The sequence below is a fragment of the Haliotis asinina genome, chromosome 3, assembly GCF_037392515.1.
Source record: "Haliotis asinina isolate JCU_RB_2024 chromosome 3, JCU_Hal_asi_v2, whole genome shotgun sequence".
NCBI lineage: Eukaryota > Metazoa > Mollusca > Gastropoda > Lepetellida > Haliotidae > Haliotis > Haliotis asinina.
The window spans coordinates 42,258,134-42,264,314 of NC_090282.1; the positions used below are offsets into that span (position 1 = coordinate 42,258,134).

The 6,181-nt window shown below is 37.5% G+C and overlaps 1 protein-coding gene across 2 annotated transcripts in view; it reads right to left on the bottom strand.

Moving 5' to 3' along the window:
- LOC137278040 (sodium-dependent glucose transporter 1A-like) overlaps nucleotides 1-5,606 on the bottom strand; it is a 28,901-nt gene extending 23,295 nt beyond the window's left edge. Inside the window, exons 1-2 of one of the 2 annotated variants that reach the window (XM_067810086.1) lie at nucleotides 5,388-5,606; nucleotides 4,881-4,923 (exon numbers count right to left, since the gene is read on the bottom strand). The gene's annotated coding sequence lies outside the window, so the exon portion shown is untranslated. The remainder of the gene's footprint in view (nucleotides 1-4,880; nucleotides 4,924-5,387) is intronic. The other variant, XM_067810090.1, reaches the window with a different exon arrangement.
- Between the last annotated feature and the right edge of the window lie 575 nt (nucleotides 5,607-6,181).

Sequence of the window (6,181 nt, forward strand, 5' to 3'; positions counted from 1 at the left end):
ATGGGCTAATATTTGAACATGACGGAAACGCTATTTTGCTTGAAAGAGAGGAAAATCAAAGATAACAGAACGTGTTTCCCCGGTGGATCCAGTAGGTATATGGTACCCCTAAGTAAATGTATATATGGATTCCCGGTAATACTATCCACGGAAACTATAATGATATTCACAGAAACTGACACATGTTCTACCCAAATACGTTATCTGATAATACAATTATAAACACTTCCCAAATCAATAGCTAAAATACGCTATTTTCGGCCCATGGTAAGATAAATGCAGCATTAGCGTAAAACTTTATACCATTAACTGTTGTAGTTTTTTCAGGCAAAAGTGAGGTGTGTGTGTGTGTGTGTGTGTGTGTGTGTGTGTGTGTGTGTGTGTGTGTGTGTGTCCGTGTATGTCTGTGTCTGTGTGTGTCTGTAATCTCAGCTAACAGCATTGTCTATTCTAATCACATATGAATTAGTAGTTTTTTCAGGCAAAAGTGAGGTGTGTGTGTGTGTGTGTGTGTGTGTGTGTGTGTGTGTGTGTGTGTGTGTGTGTGTGTCCGTGTATGTCTGTGTCTGTGTGTGTCTGTAATCTCAGCTAACAGCATTGTCTATTCTAATCACATATGAATTAATATGAAATAGCATGGTAACAGGTATTTGCGAAAAGATGAGACCAATATCCTTGTAATAAGCTGAGACCAGGAAATATCTATAATACCAGTAAATGCAGTCATTCTGAGACACAGTTACCTGCCAGACTTTAGGCATTCAGACTTCCTTACGAAAAGTAGATCTATTTTACCATTGCATAATATTTCTGCAGAGGAACGTTACACATTGTCCAAAGGATAAACGTAATGCACGTCATATGCTTTAATATTTGATAAGAAGTAAATATATACATTTCATACCTGTTCATTTCTGTTAATGTAATAACCATAACATTGAAACATTCAAGTGTACATGTTCTCAGTGTATGTGCAAGGATACCAAAGGGCATATAGATACAGCAACCCAGTTACGATCAGTCTTCACGGAGTGCATTGTTAAAGAAATATCCAAAAGACACGGAACAAGCATTCATAATTTTTTATGGAAATATCTCCTGACATATATCAAGGGAATGAAATGTGTAAATCATGTCAGATAAGGACAATCTTTATGGATGAACAACTTTTTTTATTCGCATCTGGCTGGAAGAAGATGTTCATCCAAACATTTTGTCCTTATCTGATTCACCAACTTCTAAACATGCCGCCTAAAGAAGTAAATCATGTCATCTAGGTCAGTATTTAATTAAGTACTCATTGATACACGTAATAGAATTGGGTATAATACCTTTTGATATTTATTAAGTAATGATACGTGTACACCAAGGCATCTGTGTCAAGATTACACTTCATTGTTACAAGGTAAACAATTCGAGCAATATCTATTGGTATACGTTGTGTTATGTATAGGTCGTGCCATTGCCAGTTAATACAACTAGGTATAATCCCTCTATATATCATATGTACCTGTATCAATATTTATCGATATTTATATTTTCGACAATATATGCAAAGTGGTGTAATTGTAATACAACTAGGTATAACCCCTCTATATATCACATGTACCTGTATCAATATTTATTGATATTTATATTCTCGACAATACACGCAAAGTGGTGCAATTGTAATACAACTAGGTATAATCCCTCTATATATCATATGTACCTGTATCAATATTTATCGATATTTATATTCTCGACAATATATGCAAAGTGGTGTAATTGTAACATGTTTAACATCAAGTGGAAATTTATGTTTGTACTTTCGACAATATATGGAGAAAGTCGTTTATAATACACGTATAGCGTGAAGTGGATGTAAAAATGATAATAGTAATTTTTAAAAATTGTGTGTATCTCTACGCCATATGTTACCAAGTAATAATACCACTGTCGAAGCTGATGTATGCTAATGAACCAGTGATGGCTGAGCAATGCAGTTATATACTGAGGATAAAAATAAGGGATTGCATGAAAGCACAAGTGTTCCCTTATTTTTCCAGGTTTCGTCACAAGCTATGTGATACAAAGCTCGTGAATAAACCATGGAAAGTAATAAAGGACCAGTTGATCTTTCATGTGATCCCTTATTTTGTTCCCTCAGTATATTACTGATCCACTGCAATAGATGCTAATTTCTGCCAATATGGAAATGATCAATTTCCCTATGGCTGAGCATCTAGGAGACTATCAGCTACAGGATCAAACTAAAACCTGAAATGCACAAATTTAAATGTATGTAATCTTGTGTTGTCAATGAAATAATTATATAACTGGTGAGTGTATATACTCAACAAAAAGTTAAGGATTACCCCAAATCTCAATGTTAAAGTATTTAATAGTTTATATTATGATCCATATAGTATTTATTAATTGAATATTCTGGAGGTCCTTAATTTTTTAGGATATGTATATATGAAAGCAATGGTCACAGTTACACGTCTTTATCGCATTTGTTCATAGTTTTACACATTGTAATTTCTATTGTTCTTTTATTTAATGATCTGCGTTATCAATTAATTTTTTTTAAAGAGCACCCATATGTTGAGGCCGCTCGAAAGTTACGCACTTTTTAAACGTTGGTCGTATAGGTATCGGACAGAACGTTTATGTCCAAGCAAATACTGTTACAGTACCTTTGTGTAGTAGTTGTTGCTCGACCACTACCCCACATTTGGGCTCCTCGTATCGCCAGTGTCATGTACATTAAACATGCTGATTTGACGTCTTGTGGTTTCAAGAACCAGAAAATAATGTTTACCTGCAAACTTTTCATTACTGATATATTTTTAAATTCTGAGAGAATTTTAACAACGCACAGTTTCTTTTTGTGACTGGTATACAAACTAAAATTACTGCTGACTACTGTTCTGTAGACGTGACCCCGTCACCATATGGCGAGAATAATGACGATGTGTCGTAAAGCCCATCTCAACTCAACATTCTGTATATTCTGAGTGGTGCTAGTGTGATCTTGGTTTCAAAATGGCTACAGTACAAACATTTTGTGGTATTATATACCCGAGGTAAGTTTTGTCTAATTTGGAACTTGGATGTTCAGTTTCGCCTATTAGAATGTGTGCATTCAACATACTGGTGAAATTAGCTGCAGCGAGAAGAGAATTACCCGTCCAGGAAGTATGTTCCGTAGATAGTAAACATCTATTAGATACAGATTGCAGTATTTCTAACAGAAACGAATCCATGGTATATCTTTACGGATAAGCAGACGACATCTCATTTGCCAAAGAGCTTCCGGTTATTTTCGTTCAAGGATCTGTTGCGATCTGTACCCCACACAATAAATTTAGTGTGAATTATCTGTGCATCGTGGCTACGGTCAGGATTCCACAAACTAAAAGTACTGCTGCATGCACTGTATGTACTGCTTTTACATTGTGTGTAACGTACACAAACTGAACTCTTGATACTGCATGCACTGTATGTACTGCTTTTACATTGTGTGTAACGTACACAAACTGAACTCTTGATACTGCATGCATTGCGTGTATTGCTTTAGAAGTCAAGCATGTAATCTGCAACTTTGAAACATGTCTGTTCAGTGTTGCAGTCACTGTGGTTACTGTCCATCAATATGCATGATTCATATCCACGGTTGTTGCATGCTTACTGAGTCAGAATAAATGTATTTGTTAGCTCTGTCCGGAAACACAGCCGTCCCACAGCTTAAACCATGCAGTTTGTTATTAAGTACAAAGTTTCATGATTTTTGCCGTCGAATGAGAATTTCATTAGTTCTGTTTTAGTAAATACTAAACTTATGTTTTATTACGGATGGATTTAACGTAAAATATGTGATGTCCTGATATGTAAATTAAAACTCCATGGACAAAAATTACGTACTGTCGAGCTGTTCCATGCACTTGACTCATTACCGATATATGGAAATCTTGCTCCTTATTGCAATAAAGGAGATATATTACACAGTATATAACATCGACGCATCTGTCAAAGCGATATATGTTTGGTATAGCCCCGTAATTGATAATATCTTATGATGCCATATTTGTTCCAGGTACTGTGATTAATTTATTTGTTCAACAGGTTTAAAAACTATTAAACCATTAGGAGATGATACATTATCAAAACTGACTCTGATTACAAAATGGTGTTACCAAAGATGTTAGATCAAATGAAGGTAATTTTGAACATCATCATCATCGTCATCATCATCATCATCATCATCATCATCATCATGTCCGCCTATTACGACGTAACTTTACAGTAAGATGAAGAATAATCGTCCCTTTACACATTTTAGCTGAACAGTTCAGACAGACTTTCCTTAATATGGCTGCAGAGGCGACCATGTTGAAAATCTGATAGCAAGTTTTATAGACGCCGTGGTTGAAGCAAATTTACTCCAAAAGGACATGAAAAGGTCAAAAGGTGGAGAACTAGATGGAAGAGCAGAGAACTGATTCCAGTCAGTGAGATCAACGCTGCAAGAACGTTTTCCAAAAATTAACGTGTCCCAAAATACTCGAAAGAAAGTTATGTGTTAAAACAGTTGAAACATCAGTGAAATCTGTTGTTGATGCGGTTTGAAACAGAAACGTTATCTCGAAAATCATGAAACATTGTTCTTCTCCAGTAGTAAGCGCTGACTCTAGGAGTTGAAGCCTAGAGTAGGTTTCCTTCATGTGACCCTAGATATTATCACAGTGTAAGGAGGTTGATTATTTACAGCTACATAAGTGAGTGAATGAGTTCAGTTGTGCCATTTTATCTACCGAAACATAGTGAGTGAGACGGGTTTAGTTCTATTATATGACAGCAGGTAGATGGAGAGCCTGGTACAGGTTTGACACACTTACCGTTTTGCGAAGACCTTCTAGCACGGGTATGTCGCAGTCAAATCTATTAAACAGAATCGAGCCGAGTCAAACTAGTGGATTAAACTTCCATGCGTATACCATATTAAACACTGACCTAATTAATGGAGCGGTGTTTTGAAATAGAGGATTTCAAATTCACCGAGTCAAGAGCCCCTTTAAATGATATGGTTTTACACCTCTTTAAGCAATATTCCGGCAATATTACGCCAGGGGACTCGAGGAATGGGCTTCACACATTGTACCCATGTGGGGAATCGAACCCGCGTCTTCGGCATGACGAACGAATGCTTTTCACCACTGGGCTACCCCATTGCCTTTAATAATCATAACGCGGCCCTTGACAATACAGTATTTGCGGATATTGAACACAGATCAAACAGATAACACTCTGATATACGTATAGATGTCATCTAGCTGACAGGTGTGGAAGTAATGTCGTTCTGTATACCCGGGAACATAGCGTACCAAGTGTAGCAACAAACTTACCTCGTTATGAAAATTCAAAACACACACGAAAAGCCAAACGCAGGACACAGCAGTCGGGCGAGACGCCCGTCACTTTAGTTTGAAACTTCCAAAGTCTGTCAATGTAGGCGTGATCTTCAGTTTAAAAATGCACGTGATTTGACGTCACACGATATTACCAAGGAAACGTTTCGTGCGCCGTTATAGCATTTCCATAGCAATCAAACACGACTGTAAGCACAGCAGCAGTTATGTCCCTTTACTGAAGCTCCATTGCCCCATTGCGCTGTCAGGCGTATTCAGGTTGATAGCAGATCAAGCTCGTGGGTATCACATTAATTCAAGAGCGCACCGCCTTCGTGGAGACTGAAAGAAGCTCTGATTGTTGAGAGAGAGGATTTGTATTTCGGAAATTTAGAAGAAAGTCAGTAATTGAATCTTGACTATATTTGACTGTGGTGATTGTTATGCTTCTAACGACAATCGATTTGGTTTGATGGTATTATGCCGCTCTCTGACTGTCAGGACACCTGGTACTCTGAGAGTGCAGCGTGCAGGGAACACACGCGTCATTTGGCATTAATAGAGAATGGAAATTGAAATAACTACTCGTCTTTTGGAACCGAAACCTTCAAGGAAGCCGTGTCTACGAGATGGCCTGCGGCCGTGTGCATAGAACCCAGGGCGCAAATCAGTTGAAGATAAGTAACATTGGTCATGCAGAGTCCTTGGATGGGTAACCATATTTGGCATCTTGACTCTTGCGAGTTTCTAAGACTTCTGTTCTGCCATTGAAACAAACCACATGAGACCCA